Source organism: Populus euphratica, unplaced genomic scaffold (assembly GCF_000495115.2).
Source record: "Populus euphratica unplaced genomic scaffold, PopEup_1.0 scaffold571.1, whole genome shotgun sequence".
In the NCBI taxonomy this organism is placed as follows: domain Eukaryota; kingdom Viridiplantae; phylum Streptophyta; class Magnoliopsida; order Malpighiales; family Salicaceae; genus Populus; species Populus euphratica.
In genome coordinates this window covers 50194-73398 of record NW_011500453.1, presented here as the reverse complement: position 1 = coordinate 73398, position 23205 = coordinate 50194, and the positions used below count along the sequence as shown (strand labels likewise).

Genomic DNA, 23205 nt, shown 5'->3' with positions numbered 1-23205 from the left:
TTCTTCACAATGTTCAGTCCATTCAAAAATATTATCCTTTGTTAGAAGGTTACTTAAGGGCTTAGATATTACACTAAAATCTTTGATGAACCTTCTATAAAAACCAGTATATCCTAAGAATGATCTAACATCTTTAATAGATTTTGGTGTTGGCAAGTTCGCAATTGTTAGAAGATAATTTTAAAAAAATCATAACAAAAAAAGAAGAAAAAAACTATATATCGAAACACTATGACAATTCAAAGTATTTTGTGAGGAAAGTTACAATGTTTTCTCTATATGATTTAGGCTTATTTGTAATCACTTGTAATTGTTAATTTAAAAAAAATAAAATTAACAAAGATAATTTAAAAAACAAAAAAAAACCACGTGGGGAAGCACTGAAGAAGTCCTCCATGTTTTGTGAGGAAAGCTATAATGCTTCCCCCAATAAAATTGACAAAGATAATTTTGGAAAAAATCATAAAAAAAACCATGTAGGAAAACACTATAGCAATACACAGTGTTTTGTAATAAAAGTTATAGTGCTTTCCTTACATGATTTAGCTTTATTGTAATTGTAATTCTCAACCAGCTCAATATTAGAAAAAATAAATCGACAAAGATAATTTTGAAAAAAAACCCTGTGAGGAAACATTGTAGCAATTCATAGTGTTTTGTGAGGAAATCTACAATACTTTACTCACATGATTTAGCTTTATTGTAATTGTAATTTTTAATTAGCTCAATATTAAAAAAAAATGAACAAGGACAATTTTGAAAAAAAATTATAACAAAAAAAAACTATTTAGGGAAACACTATAGTAATTCATAATGTTTTAAAGAAAAAAAATACAAAACAAAATTCTCACCCAGCTCAATATAAAAAAAAAAAAACAGACAAAGATAATTTTAGAAAAAAAATCATAAAAAACCATATGGGAAAATACTGTAGTATTTCACAATGCTTTGTTATGAAAACTACAATTATAATTTTCAACCAACTTAATATTAAAAAAATAAAATTAATAAAGGCAATTTTGGAAAAGGTCATAACAAAAAAAAATCATTTATGGAAACATTGTAGCAATTTACAGTGTCTTAAAGAAAAATAATTACAAAACTAAATTCTTAACCAACTCAATATTAAAAAAATAAAAACAATAAAGATAATTTTGAAAATAAAAAAAAAACATGCGAAAAAACACTATAACAATGCATAATATTTTGTGAGAAAAGCTATAGTGCTTTGCCCACGTAGGTTAAGCTATTTTGTAATTCACTAAACACTGTAGCCTTTAAATTTTAACTAATCATTTCCTGCACACCTACTAACCAGGCCTAATTGGGTCACTAGCTTAGGCTAGTGACCTAGCCGAGCCGACTTAGTTTAGCTCAGGTCATACAGGATGGGTTGGAACCACCTCTAAAAAAAAGAAAAAAAAAGCTAGGGTAAGGGTTCTCGCCCTCAGGTCCAGCCGACTTAATTTGATTTAGGTCAAGGTTGTGTTTGGCAAAACACACTTTTATACCTTAGCCATAATTTTTATGTACATTTTAGTTTGATATTTGACTGAACAAGCCTGTTTTCAATATCAAAAAATTTTAAAAATATTTGGGGATCTTTATTAGTTTGATATTTGACTAAACAAGCCTCTTTTCAATATCATAAAATTTCAAAAATATATGAGGATCTTTGTTAATTTATTTGTGGGCCCCTCCCACTTTAATTTATTTTTTTCTTTGTGTTTTTTATTTTTTGTATTTTTTAAAGTTATGTGCTCAATCTTGGGCCTATTATTGTTAAATGCAAGTATGTCATGCAATGTTTTTTTTTTTCCATCTAAAAAGAGCAAATAATAATAAAGGATAAATAAGAAAAAAATAACATAGAAAATTTCTTATTCAAATTTATTTTTTGTGAAAATAGTCATTGACGCTAAATTTAAAAGTATCGTATTTTTTTATTTGTGCAATATTTATCAATGTTAGAATTGAAAATATTCATAAGAAATGTTCACTAACACCAAAATCAAGAACATGAAAGGAAGAATAAAAAAAGCAAAAAAGGGAAACAAATTCTTAGAAATTTTAGGCAAAACTAACGATGTAGTCTATTTAAGTAAGATGCTTAGGAGGTGATAACATCTTTCCTTTAACGTAATCAGTCTCGTACTATAGAATCTATGTTAACTAGTTGTGACCATAATACTAGGTGACGACTCCTTGAACAAGATATTTTTTTCTAAAAGAATAAAATGCCAAATATCTATTTTTTTTGTATCAAGAAAAATTTTAATCAGTCACAGCGATGTCCGAGTGTGACATGGTAAAATATATTACTGTTTAGTTGGTTTTTAATGAGACATTTCACAAAGAGGTATACATATAGCAACCTCTAGTTTTTGTTGATTTTACTCTTTTTTTCTCATATGTCAGCTATATAAATCATTATATGGGTTAAAACAAGCTCTTAGAATACGATACACTAAACTAAGTGATTATCTTTTTATCTATTAGATTTCATGCTTTAAAGATTGATATCTCTTTATTCATTTTGTCTATAGGTACTACTACTACTACTACTACTACTACTATTATTATTATTATTATTATTATTATTATTATTACTATTGTTGTTGTTGTTATTGTTGTTTTATAATTGTTGTTTATAATTTGTACAATTAACCTCCCTGTGGTTCGACCCCGGTCTTGCCGGGTTATTTATTACTTCGACACTCCTGCACTTGGGAGAAGACATCAATCTTTTAGTCGTGTCAAGTTTTTGGCGCCGTTGCCGGGGAGGTAAGTTCTTGTATAAATTATAGTATTTATTTTATTTTCTCTTTTCACTTTTCTTGTATATAACTTTGTTTCTTTTCTTTTGTTTCTTTTTATTTTGTTTTCTTCCTCCTTCTTTTGCTTTCTTGTTCTTCTTTTTATTTTATTCCTACACGTGCATGAGAGTGTGGTCACGTACATCAAGTGGTAGACTTTGTAGGGTATCCTCATCATTTTCAGAAAATATGGCCGAAGAAGATAATCAATCACTTCATAATGAGAATAATGAGAATAACCGTGCTAGAACACTTAGAGACCACATGAATCCCACAAGAACAAGTGCACCATCATGCATAGTTTTTCCTCCTGATGCATCTCATTTTAATTTTAAACCAGGTATTATTCAACTTTTACCTTCTTTTCATGGTTTGGAATTGGAAAATCCATACTTGCATTTAAGGGAATTTGAGGAGGTCTGCAACACATATAATAATTTAAATTGTAGCATGAACACCATTAGATTAAAGCTTTTTCCTTTTTCATTAAAAGATAAAGCTAAAACATGGCTACAAAATTTAAGACCAGGATCCATTCGTGCTTGGGATGAAATGCAACAACAGTTTTTAAAGAAGTTTTTTCCATCTCATAGAACAAACTCTTTCAAGAGACAAATCACCACTTTCACTCAAAAACCAGGAGAAACATTTTACCAATGTTGGGATAGGTATCGAGACTTGCTTAGTACTTGCCCTCATCATGGTTTTGAAACATGGAGATTGGTTTCACATTTCTATGAAGGGTTAACACCTAAAGATAGGCAAATGGTTGAATTGATGTGCAATGGAACTTTTGAAGATAAAGACCCTGATGAAGCAATGGAGTACTTAGACTTGTTAGCTGAAAATGCTCAAAATTGGGACACCGCGGGTACTTGTGAGGCACCGAGTAAAACTCAACCTCATACATCTAGTGGAGGTATGTACAACCTTAGGGAAGATCATGACCTTCAAGCCAAGTTTGCATCTTTAGCTAGAAAAGTCGAGGCACTAGAATTGAAAAAGAGTGGTCAATTAAAATCTGTTGAAAACATTGTGTGTCAAATCTGTGAAACAAATGAACACTCAACCAACGATTGTCCAACCTTGCCTTCTTTTAAAGAATGTCTCCATGAACAAGCCCATGCTTTAAACAGTTTTCAAAGGGCCAACCACAACCCATACTCCCAAACATACAACCCTGGTTGGAGGAATCACCCAAATTTCAGTTGGAAGAGTGACAATGCACAAACTTCACAACCACCGTTTCAAGCACACCATAATTTCCAAAATTCTCATGGATATGCACCTCCTTATGCTCCACCTCCTAGAAGAAATCTTGAGGAAACATTGCATGCATTCATTGAAAAGCAAGAGACAATCAATACTCAACTTGCTCAAAACATGACAGATTTTAAAGATACTCTTGCAAAATTAACATCTGCTCTCAGTTTCCAAGAGAAAGGTAAGTTTCCATCTCAAACACAACAAAATCCCAAAGGGCAATACAATGCAAATGCAAGTAGTTCCGGAAGCCAACACATGGATCAAGTCAAATCAGTCACTACTCTGCGCAGTGGTAAGGTTATTGAAAAACCCTCTCTTGAACCTTATGAGAAAGATGATGAATCAATCTTTGAGGGTAAGGAAGGGGTTGAATCTGAAAATTGCAAAGAAACGACTGATTCACCGCCAGCACTTCCATTTCCTCAAGCCATGACCAAACAAAGGAAAGTCAATCACAATTCTGAAATTTATGAAATTTTCAAACAGGTAAGGATCAATATACCTTTGCTGGATGCTATTAAACAGGTTCCTTCCTATGCTAAATTTTTGAAAGATCTATGCACTGTGAAGAGGAAACTGAATGTGAAAAAGAAAGCCTTTCTAGCCGAACAAGTAAGTGCTATTCTTCAGAATAATAATGCTTTGAAATATAAAGACCCTGGTTGTCCTACAATTTCTTGCTTTATTGGAGAGCATAAAATTGAAAGAGCCTTACTTGATCTTGGTGCTAGTGTGAATTTACTTCCATATTCAGTTTTTCAGAGTCTCAATCTAGGTGAGTTAAAACCAACTTCTATATCTCTTTTACTTGCCGATAGATCTGTAAAAGTGCCTAGAGGAATAATTGAAGACGTGTTAGTACAAGTCGATAAATTCATTTATCCTGTGGATTTTATTGTCTTGGACACAGAACCTGTTGAAGCATGTAATTCATTTCCTGTTATTTTAGGACGTCCATTTCTTGCAACTTCTAATGCATTGATTAATTGTAGGAATGGACTGATGAAGCTATCATTTGGAAACATGACATTGGAGATGAATATTTTCAACATTTGCAAGCAACCTGGAGATGATAATGATTTACAAGAAGTAGATCATATTGACGAATTAGTTTATGATCAACTTGAATCTACTTTAAGTAAAAATGAGTTGGATGAATCTGAAGATTTGCAAATGATTTATTCTGAGAAAGAAATCATGGATTAAAAACGCATCGAAAATGTTGATGTGGATCATTTGTCAAAAGTGACACCAAATTCGACATCTAACATCACATCAATCGATGATTACTTTCCTAACGAATCCTTACTTTCTCTTAGTTCAATGCCTTGGTATGATAAAAATATCAATTTTCTTACTTTAAAAGATTTGCTAGCTGATTGGAGTACCCAAGACAAAGAAAAGTTTTTGAACGAAGTGAAGAGCTTTTATTGTGATGACCCTAACTTATTCAAGTATTGTCCTGATCAAATATTTCAAAGATTCATTCCCGACAATGAGGTAAGTAGTGTCATTAAACTTTGTCATTCTGAAGCATGTGGAAGTTATTTCTCATCAAAAAAGACAGCTTGGAAAATCTTTCAAAATGGATTTTATTGGCCCACCATGTTCAAGGACATGCGTGCATTCTGCAAAACTTGTAAAAATTATCAAAAAGTTGATGCTGGTTGACACGATGAAAAGATTGTCTTCTCCCAAGTGCAGGAGTGTCGAAGTAATAAATAACCCGGCAAGACCGAGGTCGAACCATAGGGAGGTTAATTGTACAAATTATAAATAACAATAATACAATAATAATAACAATATCAACAACAATAATAATAATAGTAATAACAGCAATAATAATAATAATAATAATAATAATAATAAAGAAGATGAAGATGAGAACTTTGAGATGAAATATTAACGTAAAGATTAAACAACGATAACAATGTTTACTTTTGTTTACTTTTTATTTGTTTGTTTACTTTTGAAAAAGCATGTATATGTACAGGTAGTTGTGATTGTGACTCACATCTTCCCCTGGTTTTACGTCCAAGAACGGCTTAAACGACCTCTATGGGTCGGGGATAGGCTTCCCATCTAGTTTTCTTAAAAACTAGCAAACATGGTCTTTTTTAGCAGATTCCCAAGACTATGTCGAGCATGTTCCTTATGGAATATTGGCCATAAATCATGAATTGCACGATGCTTATCTCGATTATGATGAGACTTAAGAGTCAATAGAAGATTATCTAAAGACTGATTATAATAGACCTTGTTAAGAATGATTACTAAGATGCGTCTCAAGAGTCACTTTAACAAAAGAACTCCTTTACTCTGCCATCCTAGTAACAACAATTATGCACATGTTTTATGAAATGAAAAACAATTTTTTTTTATCAACTACTACCCTCTCCCCCCAACCAAAACGAGACATTGTCCTCAATGTTCTAAGGTAGAAAGATAGAGTATAGAAGATATCACCTGAAATAACGAACACTGACAAAACTTGAAACACACTAGAACAAAAATAAGAAATAACAAAACACAATCATAAAACCAAAAAACACAAGTTTTTACAAACAAAAAAAATTCAAATCGCAGTTGTGAATGTGGCTCACATCTTCCCTTGGTTTTACGTCCAAGAACGGCTTAAACGCCCTCTATGGGTCGGGGATAGGCTTCCCATCCAGTTTTCTTAAAAACTGGCAAACAGGGTCTTTTTTTAGTCAGATTCCCAAGACTATGCCAAGCATGTTCTTTATGAAAATGGGTTCCTAAGTTATGAATTGCACGATGCTTATCTTGACTATGATGAGACTTAAGAGTCAATAGAAGATTATCTAAAGACTCTCTGTGTTTTGAAATAAATCCCACCTTTTGATAATTTTCACAGTTTTTGCAAAATGCATGTGACTCCTTGAATATGGTTGGCCAGGAAAATCCACTTTGTAAGATTTCTACAATCCTCTTTTTTGAAGAGAAATGATCCCCACTTGCCTTAGAGTGACAAAATTTAATGAAATTACTTACCTCATTGTTGAAAATGCATTTTTGAAATATTTGATCTGTGATGACCCTAACTTATTCAAATATTGTCCTGATCAAATATTTCAAAGATTCATTCCCGACAATGAGGTAAGTAGTGTCATTAAACTTTGTCATTCTGAAGCATGTGGAAGTTATTTCTCGTCAAAAAAGACAGCTGCAAAAATCTTTCAAAATGGATTTTATTGGCCCACCATGTTCAAGGACACGCATGCATTCTGCAAAACTTGTGAAAATTGTCAAAAAGTTGATACTGGTCAAAAAGTTTTGTTTTATAATTCTCAACTCTATTCATTCCCTAGAGAGCTAAGATCAGATGAAGCAATCCTTATGGGATCTGTGATATTGAGAATTCAATGAATGACAATGTTTTTAAGGAAAATGGACATCGTTTGAAAGCTTACTTTGATAATTTTCCTAGTGAAAATGAATCAACTAGTTTGAATGATCTTGTAAATAAAGGTTGATTATTTTTTTTCTTCATTATTTTTGTGTTTCTTTTTGAGTGATTTTTACTAGCTTCTCTCACCTAGTCAAATGGCGGACAACGGTACTCTATGACTTAAGTCAGTTCTTTCAGTTTCCTATAATAACTGATATTTGTGTATATATTTGTGCAATTCTTTGAATCTCTCTTCCAATTCTCATTTGAAAATGGACATTAATTTTGAAAAATTGAAAAAGTATTTTTCCGCTCTGCCTCAGAATATGATTACAAAAATTTACCGTGCTAGATGTGCAAGATTGAGATTGTTAATGAATCATGGAATTCCTGAAGATATTCGCTGGTTGATTGAAGCAAAGGTCCGATTATTAGGTGAGTCCTAATTCCTTCATTTCACACATGCTTGGAAAAGATAAAAGCACTTTTGCAAAGAAACGTCGTGCAAAACAACTGAAAGTCTATCATCGATGTGCCAGATGGACTTGTAATGCACAATAACGTTCTTTAGGAATGGTATCTATAAACCGTGAAGATAAAATACAATTCATTAAGGATGGCCTGAGTAAGGAATCTTTAAATAATCTTCTATTGACTCTTGAGACGCATCCTAGTGGAGATGTGCATTGTGCAATTCATGATTTATGGTCACTATTTCATAAAGAACATGATCGACTTAGTCTTGGGAATCTGACTATAAAAGACCCTGTTTGCTAGTTTTTAAGAAAACTGATAAGAAGCTTATCCCCGACCCATAGAGGGTGTTTAAGCCGTTCTTGGACGTAAAACCAAGGGAAGATGTGAGCCACAATCACAACTACCTGTACATACACATGCTTTTTCAAAAGTACATAAATAAATAAATAAAGAGAGAGAGAGTGTGTGTGAGACTCTAGCTGACCTACATATAGGTGATATGATTGCCTTTCTAATTTCGCATCTATAAAACCCTCTTTTCCTTCCTTTCATTTCTACTCAACCCATACATTCAACAAATAAAGAAGTGTGTAGAAATGGCAAGTTCCTCAGGTCATCATACAAGAAATATTTGTGTTTTCGGTGGATCTAATTCTAGGAAAGAAAAGGAGTTTTTAGAATCAGCAAATCATCTTGGTCAAGTGCTGGCTGAGAGAAAGATTCATCTAGTGTATGGGGGAGGCAGTCTTGGGTTAATGGGAGGTGTGTCAATAACTGCATTTTTAGGAGGTAGTCAAGTTTTAAGGGTCGTCCCCAAAACTTTAGCACAAGGGGACATCATTAGAAAAACAATTGGAGAGGAACTTCAGGTCTCCACAATGTCAGCTCGAATGAATGCAATGTTTAACCATGCTGATGCCTTCATTGCTTTACCAGGTGGTCTAGGTACATTGAAAGAGATCTTTCATATTTCCTCTTGGGCCTAACTGCACGTTCACCATAAACCCATAGGTTTGTTAAATGTTAATGGTTATTATGATAAGTTGTTGTCTTTTCTTGATCATGCTATGAAACAGGAATTTCTAACATCTTCTGCACGACAAATCATAATCTCTACTGCTACTCGCTGAACAATTGATTGACCAACTACAATCTTTCATTCCTGTAATTGATCCTTCCATGAGTCATATAAATTGGTCAACTAGGAAAAGCCGTAAAAAGCTTAGATTGGATTTGAGCCTTCATTTATAAATTTTTGTGTTTTTTGGTTTTATTATTGTGTTTTGTTGTTTCTTATATTTGTTTTAGTGTCTTCTATACTCTATCTTTCTACCTTTAAACATTGAGGACGATGTCTCGTTTTAGTTGGGGGGAGAGGGTAGAAGCTAAAAAAAAAATAAGTGTTTTCTATTTCATAAAGCATGTGCATAATTGTTGTTACTAGGATGGTAGAGTAAAGGAGCTCTTTTGTTAAAGTGACTCTTGAGACGCATCTTAGTAATCATTCTTAACAAGGTCTATTATAATACTTTCTGAAATATTCAGATTTACAAACTCTTGCATTATTATCACTTAATTCTACTCATATACTCATTTAACATGTATTCTTAAACCTTAATTTTCACACACACACTTTAACATATGGTTGTGGGTTGCACATTGGATTATTTCATTATTCATGTTCTTTTGTTAAAGGTAACAACTAAGGGAAAGGGATAGTATATAATTTTTTAAAAAAAAAAAGCAAGAAAAAAACAAAGAAAAAAAAAGGAAAAATTGATGATAATAAAAATGTAGATAAGTTTGGTTTCATAGCCTCCCTAACCTAAGCAATTAAGCCCGAAGGGGTGTTTTAACACCTAATACCCTAAAGTCAACTGACTTGGGAGCTATTGGCCCAACGCTTGTTACATGGGTTGAGGAGAAAAGCTTAAAGGAATCAAACATTGCACTATCTACATATCAGTATCTGCGACCCGAGTTACTAAGCTCGTAGGGGTGTCTTAACACCTAATGCCCTAAGACCAACTGGTCTGGGAGTCATTAGCTGAAAGCTCGTTACATGGGTTAAAGATGCATGATGTTTTTAAAGTATATGTATATAGAGTTAAAAAAAAAAAGACAAAAATAGTAATCCCAACCCAAGGAAGTTAACCTTAAACATTAGAACAAAAATTTTGTTTTCTTCCAAGAAAAGCCCCATAATTATGTGTTGATACATTGAGCACAAAAGAAAGGTTTATTAATATCTTGTTAAGAGGTATTGAGCAGATATATAAATTTAATGAGAGTTTGTTTATCTGGATAGACTAATGGAAGTTAAATGATGAATACCTTGCTTTGTGAAATTTGCAAATTTGTTTTCTATTTTAACGCTTTGATTACTAGGGACTAGTAATAAGCTGGTTGGGGGGTGTGATTAGTACTTAAAAGTGCATTTTTATCATGGTTTTATATCATCATTTTGCACTTGAAGTATCAATAACTCCTTAACTAAAATATGTTTTATAATAATGTATCTAATAATATAAGATACCTATAATTTATGGTAAATGTCTATTTTTAATGCAGGCCTATCACATAAATGAAAGGATTGATTGATGACTTGAAGAACTTAAATTGCAAGGATAAAGAGATGGCCAAACTTAGAAAAGAGATGTCGGTGCAATCCAAACCGGAACACTGTTCGGTAATTGGGTCATATCTGGAGCTACAGATCTCAGATTTAGGTCCAATTTATATGGATGGAAAGGTAAGACATAGGCCTACAACTTTCATATGGAGCCCAAGATCTAAAAAGGCCATTATCAAGTCCAAATTGTAGCAACAACAAAGAAGCCCGAATCTGTCTTCCAGCCCGAGCACTATTCGGTATTTTGGCCATATCTGGAGTTCTAGAAGTCCAAATGAGCTGAAATTTTTACACAAGAAAGCTGAGACAATTGCCTACAACTTTCATGTTTACAACTGGCTCCAATTTTGACGTTATCAATGACGTTTTGGGCAGACAAGAGAAGATAAGGATTGTCACCAAGTCAAAAGTTGGTCACCCACTTATCAATTAGTCATCAAATCAATAGTTCCCATTTTTGGCCTATAAAAGGAGGCATTTGCCATGCATTTAGGCATCTTGATTTCCAGATCAAGATCATGCTCTTCCTTTCTCTCTTTGTATTTTTTATGCTTTGTTTTCATTAATATTAAGTTTATGCCTTTCATTTCCTTTCCTTTACTTAGTTAACTTTTATGTTCTTATTTTGTTTATCTATTTTGCTTTCTTTCATTATGTCTAGCTAAGTTAATTATGTCAAGGTGAAAAGGTTACACTAATGGTGTAAGAATAAGTATAATGTAAACTTAATATGGACTTTAATGTTTGATACTAACATGTTTTATATTTGCTATCTTGTTCACTCTTTAATACTTTGCTTGTTAAATGACTAATCTTGATTTATGTTGTATAACACTTGGTACAACAAATGCTTGGCACTTTCATAGCCCATAATGTATGGTATAACCGACACCTGAGCTATGAAAGGAACTTGATTTGTTGTTAACATAAGTTATAATCATGAATGCTTGACGAGATTTACAAGTATTAGCATTAATTGAATAAGATGACTAATGTAATCATGTTAACAATATATAATCTGATTGGAACCTCCTTTGTGTGTGGTTTCCAATTCAATAATAAGAGTTTATACTATACTTGTTTGATATACCATTAGTGGAACCTCTAACCTTGACATTTGTTATTATCATTGTTTAATCGTTACATTAATATTCCATCTCAAAGTTCTCATCATCTTCTTCTTCTTCTCTTTCTGGTTCGACCCCGGTCTTGCCGGGTTATTTATTACTTCGACACTCCTACACTTGGGAGAAGACATCAATATTTTAGTCGTGTCAGTAACTACTCCTATAAATGCAAGGAAAGGTTATTCAACTATAACAACTTATAAACTAGGAAAATTAGATTATTTAGCCTTTATTTTCCTTGCTATATATGGTAATAATACCAGGCTTTTTGTTATTTTTATTTCTTTATGTTTTGAGTTATATTTAGGTTTAATTGTAAGTAAATCTCATATAAGTCCATATAAAAAGATTATTAGCATTTATTTTAATCTAGAATGAGTATAAACAAAGTTATAATCAGATATATAGGGTCACCAATCTTGAGATTAATAAGAATTCTTTGTCACACATTGTCGTGTGAGTCAGTGAAATGTTCTCTTTTGCTTGGTTTTTTAAAATACTAAAAATAATTTATTGAACAATAATTAACTTCCTGACATCATTGTTATACTTCTCATTCAAGTTATCTTTGTGTCATATTATATTTATTTAGTTTTTAAAAAAATTAATATTTTTACATATAGATTGTTTAACCGCGTGTTCAAAAGATTGTCATCAACAAACTATAACAGCAATGACAAAAATGTTTTTTGGAATCAAGTTCAACAGATAAACATGCGGCCATTTTACAAAATGCTCTCTCATCTTTCCCCGTTTATATTCATCCATGCCTTTTCTGATCAATCTAGTGTGGTTAGTGGACTAAAATATTTACAATCTTTGGTGTAGATTTCCTCAAGCTGTTGCACAATGAATTTCGAGTCAGCAAAATAGGGCCCTTTCTTCTCCGAAGAGGCAAGGCTTGGCAATTTCCCGTTAACATCGTTACTTGCTCAAATCTAGCCCAAGCAGACAGTGGAGACTCTTTCTCCTAATTAAGCGAGTACCTAGAAGGTTACAAGGATTACCTTTTCTATCAAACACATCAACTGACAGATGGCATCAACTGGCTGCTTCTTGTTATGCTCAGAAAAGTGCAGAATTGGAAGCCATCGTTCACAACAAAACCATATCTTAAGAGATATCTGATTTTTCCACGAAAGGTGTGACACATACCAAATTATGGACCCACCACAAGATTATCTCCTGAAACTATCTTGCAAACTTTACTGGCGGCACAAACTGATAAATTTAATTTCACTTGATCTGTTTGATTAGACTCATGACTCAATTCCAGCCTATATATTTCAGTTCTAAAGCCCAACCATAGCACGAGTTCATACTCATCCACAGCCAAGCCTCCTTTCAACAAACACTTCATCTTTTAGCTTCTCTTTCTCTTGTAGCTCTTCAAACTCCCAAGAAAAAATATTTGAAAAGAATGGCAAATTCACGCATAGCAAAGTTCATCACAGAGGCTGCACCACCACAATACATTAATGTCATTAGGCACAGAGCATCGAAGCTGCTGGATACAATTAGCGAGGAGGACAGAGATGTAGCTGCAAGTGATTCTTCTCCCATGTCACCAACTTCTTCCACCATTGTTACTACTAGTGCTACATATGTTGCTGCTGCTAATTCCACTTACTTTCCCAGAGGGATTCAAAGATCTTTTTCAACCTTTGAAAACTGAAAACACTTTCGAGAACTGTTTCATTACTTGTGAAAATATCTTGTTTTTTTTTTATTCTCTCCTTTATTTTGTTTTCTAGTTAATGAAAGTGGGGATGGAATTGCTGCTATATATATGTCCAAGATATTATAAGTTGTATTAGGAAACAGAATGCCAGGAGGTGTTGTAATTTCCATGGTGTACAAAGCTTTTAGTTGATGCTTGATATCGTTAGAAGTTTTTTTTTTTATTCCCTGTTGAGAATATATTTATCTTTTTTCCAGTGGATTGTGTGTATTGCAGAGGGTGCAGTATAGGAATCGAGAATCTCTGTAGATGGTTAAGAATTACAACAGGTCATGGAAGTTTTCCCCTAAGCAGTATGGATTACGTTAAAAAGGATGTGAATACAACTAGTTAGGAACTAATACTTAGTTGAGTTGAACTGTTGAATCTCCATATATGAAGCTGAAAATTACTTCCAGACCATGGAGAGGAGTTGTCAACGAGAAAAGAAGTCAGGGAAACTGCAAAATTGAATCTGTATGTATGGACTTCTCGTCATAAATTTGAATGTCAAAAGAGTTAGTGTATAGACGCTTTATGATTCAGAAAATTGAACTAACCTGTGCACACACAAACTTGGATAATACTTGATTATTCCTACATTAAATTCTTTTCTCTCCTCATTCTAGAAAATTTGAGACCAATTTTACGTTTTCTTGATGTTTCCCAGTTTCTCTAGTGCTGCATGTAAAAAGAAATCAAAAGCTCAGTGTTCTTTATACAACATGTCAAGACATTTTATTAAATATTCAAAGAATTTCATAGTCTCCCCGACTAGAGATGACACTAGCAAGTTTTGAACAGGATCTTGTCACAAAGATCTTTGTCGCCAAATCCCATCTTTATGACCTCTTCCTTCTACTCCGGTAATAGCGAACAGAAATCGCAGAAGATTCTTAGAAAAGCACTCCAAAATCATCATAAGTGTTCAATATATTTGATATACGCGGTTTGAATAATTACTTTAAAGTTGGCTGTAATCATAAGTTATTTAAATATTTGATTTTTAATAATAATTTATATAAACAATTAATAAGAAATCTCTTAAATTTTTATAATAAAATGAAATTATTATATCTTAGAGTATTAACTCTCTTTTTTTTTTGTATTTTAGGTGTTTATATATTGTACTTTATTTATATTTTTCATCACTTAAAAAATAAAAAGTATAACTTTCTATTTATAAGAAAATTTAAAAACCATATAATAGTAAAATATTAATTTGTCTATTAAATAATATCACATATATTATTTTAGGCTAATTTTAGAAACTGTTCAATCAAGTCCTTACTTGATTATTTATTGGTCTAGAATTATAAGCCACTGTATAAATTATATTCTAGTCCTTAATTTATAAAATTTATTTATAGTTAAGTTATACTTAATTAATTATCTCATTTTAATCAATTAAAATATGCAAACAACAACTCTAATTGTCTAACAATGGCTCTGCTACCATTATTGGGTTTCCCAAACCATATAGACATTGTAAAAAAAATTTCCCAAACCATATAGACATTGTAAAAAAAAAAAAATTAAATATTTTATGAGTCTCAAGGATCTCATTAAATAGATCTAGAATTGTCTTAGGATTTTATATGAAGATTACCTAAAGATCAGATGTTGCTTACAGCTTTGAATATTTGCTTCAAGAACTGGATTATCACAAATCACAAGTTGTTAAATTGTCTAACCTTTAATGGTAATCCACATAAACAACCAGTAAAAAAATGTGCTAAACCCTTTTAGGATAAAGAAATTGCTTTACATTAGAGTGTTAAACCCTTTTAGGATAAAGAAATTGTTTTACATTAGAGTGCTAGCTCTTTTCTTTTATGTTTTATATATAGTAGTATTGTTCTCTACTCACCTTTTTCACCATCCTCATGAAATAAGATACATGATCTTTTAATTATAGGAAAATCTAAAAACTCAATAAATTAAAAAAATATTAATTTTTCTCTTAAATAATATCATATATATTATTTTAGGCTAATTAAAAATTTATTCAATTAATTTTCTATTTGATTTTTCTATGTCTAGAATTGTAATTCCCTGTATAAATTGCACTCTGGTCCTTAATTTCTAAAATTTATTTATAAGCAAGTCACACTTAATTAATTATCTTATTTATATATCTTATTTTAATTTCCAACCAATGGTTCTTATTTATATGTCATTAGATTCTCTAATAAGTTGTGATAAGTACTTAAAATTGATTTTTATCAAGGTTTTATATCATCATTTTGCACTTGAAGTATCAATAACTTTTTAATTAGAGCATGTTTTATAATAACATATCTAATAAATATAAAATACCTTTAATTTTTTGTAAATGTTTATCTAAAATACAAGCCTATCATATAAATAAAATGATTAATTGATGAGTTTAACTACTGAAGTTGAAAAGACAACGAGAGGCTTAGGCTTAGAAAAGAGATGCTGGTATGTAGGTCTATCATATAAATAAAAAGATTAATTGATGAATTTAACTACTAAAGTTGAGAAGACAAAGAGAGGGTTAAGCTTAGAAAAGAAATGTTCGTACAATCTAAACTGGAACACTGTTTGGTCATTAGATCATAACTTAAGCTATAAAACTTGGATTTATGTATGCTATATATGGATAAAAAGTTAAGACATAGGCCTAAAACTTTTATGGAGTTCAAGATTTAGAAATGTCATTTTCAAGCTCAAGTTTTAGCAATAACGAAGAAGTTCATATCTATCTGGTAGCTCAGACACTGTTCAGTGTTTAACTCATATCTCAAGTTCTAGAAGCCCAAATGACCTCACTTTTTTCTTTGTTGGAAAGCTAACACAATTTACTAGAACTTTCATGAGTATAGTATGTTCAAATTTTGATGTTAGCAATGATATTTTGTTTAAACAAAAAGATAAAGATTATCAATAAGTCAAGATATGGCCACCTACTCAACAATTAGTCAACAAATCAATAGTTCTAAATTTTGGTCTATAAAAAAAAACATTTATCATGCATTTAGGCATCTTGGTTTTCAGATCAAAATCATGTTCTTGCTCTCTTTCTTTATATTTTTTTATAATGCTTAAGTTTTTCTTTCATTAATATCTTATTTAGACCTTTCATTTCCTTTCTTTGACTTAGATAACTTATATTTTATTTATGTTCTTATCTTGTTTATTTATGTTTTCCACTTTCATTATATTTAGTTAAGTTTATTATGTCAAGGTGAAAAAGTACACTAATGGTGTAAGAATAAGTATAGTATAAACTCAACATGGACTTTAATGTTTGATACTAACATGTTTTGTATTTGTTATGTTGTTCACTCTTAAAACTTTGCTTGTTAAATGGTTAATCTAGATTTATGTTCTATAACCCTTAGTACAATAAATATTTGGCATTTTCATAGCCTAACCATATTGTATAATCGACACTTGTGCTATGAAATAAACTTAATTTGTTGTTAACATACGTTATAATCATGAATACCTGACAAAATTTACAAGTATTAGTATTATTCAAATAAGATAACTAATGTAATCATGTTAATAATTTATAATTCGATTGAAACCTTCTTTGTGCGTGATTTCTAGTTGAGTAATAAAAAGAGCTTATACTATACTTTTTTGAAATACTATTAGTGAATCCTCTAACGTTGATATTTTTTTAATCATTGATTAATCCTTACATCAATCTTACATCTCAAAGTTCTCTTTAACTTCTTGTTGTTATTGTTGTTGTTGTTATTTATAATTTATATATATAGTTAACCTCTTTATGGTTTGACCCTAGTCTTGCTGGGTTATTTATTACTTCGACAATTTTACACTTGGAAAAAGACATCAATCTTTTGGTCATGTTAAGTTGGCTTAAATATAAATCACAATTTTAAATAAATTAAATTAAATTACTATCAATTCAACAATTGATTTAATTTATATTTGAAAAATCAAATACAACCTTTATCAATCTATTATGATCCTCCAAATATTAGAAAAGTCATAAGTGGTTTAATATAATTTTTTAATGACTAGTTTCTCATTATAATCATTATTCTTTCATTAATAATATTTTGATTTAGATATTATAGAATAAAATGTGTTTACTATATCAAATCATATTCTTAATATCATAGTTATTACTTCTTTGAATAAAATTTGAAACTCTTTTCAAGTCTCATTTCACCTTGCGCAAAGTTTATAATCAATACTATTTGAGAATATATAAAACATTTTCTCTAATTTATCAAGGGTGATAAATCTTTTCTTAATTATTTAAATACCTTTATATAGTTCATGTTATGTCTAATATATTCTTATTTATCACCCTTGATGAGGATAATGTGTAGCAAGATCAAAATATAATACTTTTCATATAAGATAACTTAGTAACCTCGAGTTTAAGAATCACTTACACCATTATCACATGAATCTTTTCATAGATATAAGTGATTTCTATAGGATTCTCATATAAGTTAGTATAATATATGTCATTTGATAAGAGCCCACATATTAATTTTAAGTATTTCTCATACCTTTATTTATAAGAAAAACTATTTTTTCATAAAGAAAATAACATAATACACATCAGTCTTAACAACTTTAATTAATATATAATTCTAATAGATTGTTTACTAAGAACAATTCTTTGATGCAATAAAATTTTTATAATTATGATAACTTTATAATTTTTTTTACAAATTATTTTTATCTCACAGGTTTTATCTTTACCTTATACTCATTAATCAAATATTTGATGAATATTAAAGATAAATAAATATTTATTAATAAATTATATATATATATGAACAAAATTAAACTTATGCATAACTGATTGATGAGTATTGCAAATATACTTATATAATTCTCAGTCTATTTTTTTTAATATATGTATTAGATTTTAAGTTCAAGGTCTTTTTTTTTTTACTAGAAAAACACAGTACCTATTCATTTTTTTCCCCTTGTGTTCACACCAGTTTTGCTTCAAATTAATGCATAGGTTACTAATCTAATTGAACTAAATCAAAAAACTTTTATGGAAAGTACATAAATTAATTATGTTGTTTTATTTGTTATTAGAATTGATTTGGGTCATTAATTTTTTTTAAATAATACCCTCTATTGAATAGCACCACACCACTTTTTAAAGAATTAATCAAATGAAAAATAAAGCAGGGAACTTACAAAACAAGAAGAGGAGGAGAACGAGGAAGAAAAATCCTAATCCATGGCATCCTGATTTCGTACTCAAATTATAATACATATAATATTGTCTGTCTTATGAATCTTTTTCTTCATCCTTAAAAAGAAAGGCTTACCAAAAATACTACATAGCAATACAGTCCTGATATTATCATTAAAAATTATTATGTATTGATTTTACCCTTATTTTTTAAAAGAACAAAAACTCTCAGGTTTTGGGTTTATATTTTCATTCATAGTATACTGATTTTTATAGAAACTGATATCATTTTATAGAGAAGTTAATGGTTTCTGTTTAGTTTTTTTTTTTTAACAAAGATAATTAATTAAAAGAATTAAATCTTAAAATTAATGTAAAAAATAGTTTGGATGTTAAATTTTTAAAATTCTAGAAGGTCAGACTTGTTTATTTTTGTATTTTAAAAGTGATTTAAAAAAAATTAAAATTTATATTTATTTAAAATTAATATATTTTTAGTTTTTTTAATTATTTTGATTTGATAATATCAAAAATAATTTTTAAAAAATAAAAAAATATTATTAATATATATTTTAATACAAAAAATTATATGAAAAATTAAAATGTAGTTATTAAAGTATTTTTTATTTAAAAAATATATCAATAATTTTTTTATTTTTAAAATTTATGTATCAAAATAATTTAAAAACATTAAAAATATATTAATTTAAAAAAAACAAATTAATTTTTTTTAAAAATATTTTTTAACCGCACTGCGCTTTTCTTTTTGGATCAAAAGTAATCTGCGCTCAGAAGAGGTGCTTAATATATATTTTAATACAAAAAATTATATGAAAAATTAAAATGTAGTTATTAAAGTATTTTTTATTTAAAAAATATATCAATAATTTTTTTATTTTTAAAATTTATGTATCAAAATAATTTAAAAACATTAAAAATATATTAATTTAAAAAAAACAAATTAATTTTTTTTAAAAATATTTTTTAACCGCACTGCGCTTTTCTTTTTGGATCAAAAGTAATCTGCGCTCAGAAGAGGTGCTGTGCTGCTTTATAATAATAATAATAACAATAGCAATAATTCTTTCGCAAATTTTATCCAAGGACAGAGAGAGAGTCGGAGTCCAATGGGCGAAGAAGGAGAAAAACAAACTGTACCTCCTCTTCCTCCTTCCGCGGCCGCTGAAGAAACTAGGGCTCCGGAATTACAATCAGATCCTCCAACTCCATTCGATCCCAGTCGAAGTAAATTCCCTTTCGCTTCTCTTCTATTGTATTGTCTTGTTTCTAGGGTTTTCTTTTTTGTCTATCTATCTACCTGACTGATTAATTCACCTTGAGATAGTGATTGGTATTATTAAGAGAAAGGGGTTGATCAAAGAGCTGGCAGCGGAGTACCACGCTCAGTGCCTTTATTATTGTCAGCAACTTTTGGATCTACAGAAAAATTGCCAAGAGGTCACTCCGTCCCTCCATCTAACTATCTTGTTTTCTTGTTTTCTTGTACTTGGCTCAATTCAGTTCTTATCTCCTAAGTGTTTGTCAAAAAAACTTACTTGCAGCCATTTGTTGAATTAAGAGCTGCTACTGCTGCTGATGATTCAAGAAAAGAAACAATGAGGCCCCCCAAACGCCTCAAGAAGGCCCGCTGATAAAATCATACTGTTTTGTTTTAATATATCAACATTCTCTTGGATGTTTTGTCTTTTGATGGATTACTCTAGGTTGGAAAGGTCACTGTCACTTTGATTTCACCAAAATGATTCAGTATAGTTCCTGCTTGCAATGCCTTGTGTCCTCTGCCTGCTTGTTCACCATCTTGTAGAATTTGAAAAAAAAAAAAAAACTCTTGTGGCTTTCCATTGTTTGTCTTCAAGTTTCACCTATTTTCAATGTTTCGATTATTTCCGATTTATCTTTAAGCTGCATCACGCTAGCTGCTTAAAAACTGGGTTCTTGCACTTGTTACTCAGCCTTTGTTCCCCAGATCCAACCATCTCATACTACAAGTCTATATGCTACTGCAATTGGTGCTATGCTGTGCATGCAACTTTTTCAGTTTAACCGGCACCACTTTGGGTTCAGTCAATCTCAAGTGAGGCACATGTATCTTTATAACCTGTACTGTTTAGAGGGAAAGTTGTATAGATCTTTAACAATTGTCTATCGTGCCATGATCAATATGTTGGTACTGTCATCCATTACTCAGGAAAAGAATGGTGCTATGCTAGTCTAGCATCTTTGATAATTTTGGTGCAGTAACCTTTTCTGGTTTTGTGGGTTTTATGAATGATTTGTTACTTAATGGTAGAGCAGTGTTATTGTAGACTGATTTGTGGTTCCAATCCGTGCTTGGACTGGTGTCCTTTGATGCGAATTTGCAAACTCGGACTTGGTGTATGGCTTGTGTGAGTCACAGTTTTCTTGCCATGCTGTTTCTGGCTATTCGTCAGTGGCAATGCAAGGAAACTGAAGGGCCAATTCTATACATATGAGAATCGTTCGGGCATCAGTAAGCTTTTCTATTTTTATCTTCTTTTTTGAATTGTCAAATCGTTCAATCAGCAAGTCATCTTCTTTTAATCAATGAATGGAGTTTTTGTCTAGATGATGATTTCCTTAAGAATCCATGATAAATTATTTATCGTAAAAAATGCATGACTGAGTAACTGTAAAAAATTGGATGCCTATGAGAAGTTGAGAACAAATATAAAATACCTAAAGAATGATCAAAAATAAATTAAACATACAATAGTTTTCTGGGCACAAATAAGCACATGTGTGTGCACTAAATGCAGAAAAAGACAAGATCTCAAAATTGCATAAAAATGGAGGAAATACTCACAACATTAAGCAAAGAACTATCCTGGTTACCATTTTCAAGCATAGAAGGCCTAGACAAAAGATCCATCACCGTACTCTTAATCAAACAACCCTTAAATTACGGGCACTGAATTATTGGGAAAATCTCATTAGTTAACAACCATTGCTAGCAAATAAATTATTCCAAGTTCATCTAATTTAATGGAAACCGTAACAATGGTTGGCTAGCAACAATTGTCTTGTTCAAGAGAAAGGATTATTCTCAAGTTTATGCACTCCAAATAGAGAAAATTTAATGGAAGGAGATTATATGGGTCAGGGAATAATCTAGGTAAACCCTGGAAGGTAAAATACAAAATGACTGTCTGATGGAAGGAGGTATAATGTATTTTTTTATAATGTGTTTCAATAAAAATCTAAAAATATCTTGAAGAAAACTATAAAAATAGTCCAATAACTAAGCTGAAGATTTGAGGCCCGCATGCTTGGCATAATACAAGGTCCCACTCACATGGACCCACAATGTCAAACATGATATATGTGGATTTGAGGCCACATCCTCACGACTATTCTTCTTGTTATTTTGGTTAGATGTATGCAATACATCATCTATATTTTTTAAAAAATAGCATAGATGATGCATTGCTTGACTACTTAGATTTTAATAATTGAAAACGTAGTTTAAAATTTGAGTTGGGGTTTCTTGGATCCAACAAAACTATTTTTTACTCATTTTCATCTAAAAAACACTTAATAAAAATATTTGGAACCTTAATAAACTAAATTCTCAACTCAAAATAAGTCCAAATCAAATAAAAAGAATAAAAAGAAATCATAAGAAAACCTCTTTACAATCATGATTTACTTTTATGGGAAATTCGGAAGCTAAAAGACACTTAAATAGCACTTTTCTTCTCAAAAGGAATACATTGACACTGAATTTGGTTTTTTTTTTTTCACAAAATATGGTCATCTAACTTTTTTTTTCTTTCCTCCATCATATTTCGATGACTATCTCTTTTTTTCTCTAACTCATAAATTGAAATACAAACAAAATAAATTTTTGAACTACAATGTAAAAGTTTCATATTAGAGGAACCCAAATAGGAAAGGAACATATTTTGGAGGAAATGAATTTTTAAAAAACGAGCCTTATGAATAGTTTAAAAAAGCCTATTATTTTGTCTCACTGACAAATTTGGTCCTTACATTTTAAATTTTTTGCAAGTATTAAATTTGTTTTTTTGCAAAATGAAATATCAACCCAATGTCATGACAGTTTTTGACGTGCAATACCCTTATAAAAAAATATTATCAAGTCTAGTTCTTAGTTAATTTAAAGTGGAAAAATGATTTTTTATAAAAGAAAAGATTTGACAACCAAAGAAAAAGTACTTCTAAAAAAAGAAGGAAAAACAATACTCATATGTGAGAGGAGGTATAGTATTTTTTTTCCATCTCATTTAGATTTCTTTGTAATTGTAATTTGTAATTGTTAATCCTACATATAAATATAAATTATAAGAGAAATTAATGAACACTGCTGAACAAAACTCTTACTGGTAATTAAATCATTACTTTTTAACAAAAAAAAAAAAACTTCTCAAATATATATGATTGACTATAAGATTTATTTATTTATTTATTTTACGTAAAAATTTATAGATATAAAAACCCTAAGTTTTGCTATTAAATGACATATTATATAGATTGTTATATTATGACTTTAATGATATTCAAATATATCTTAACCAAAATTTAAATA

General features: G+C 30.4%; 1 long non-coding RNA gene across 2 annotated transcripts in view; it reads left to right on the top strand.

Moving 5' to 3' along the window:
• LOC105114780 (uncharacterized) overlaps positions 1-21126 on the top strand; it is a 24774-nt gene extending 3648 nt beyond the window's left edge. Inside the window, exons 2-6 of one of the 2 annotated variants that reach the window (XR_840204.1) lie at positions 8424-8432; positions 19722-19862; positions 19963-20075; positions 20180-20478; positions 20683-21126. This is a non-coding gene — a long non-coding RNA (uncharacterized LOC105114780). Of the gene's footprint in view, positions 1-8423; positions 8433-19721; positions 19863-19962; positions 20076-20179 lie in introns of both variants that reach the window. The other variant, XR_840203.1, reaches the window with a different exon arrangement.
• The last annotated feature ends 2079 nt before the right edge of the window (positions 21127-23205 follow it).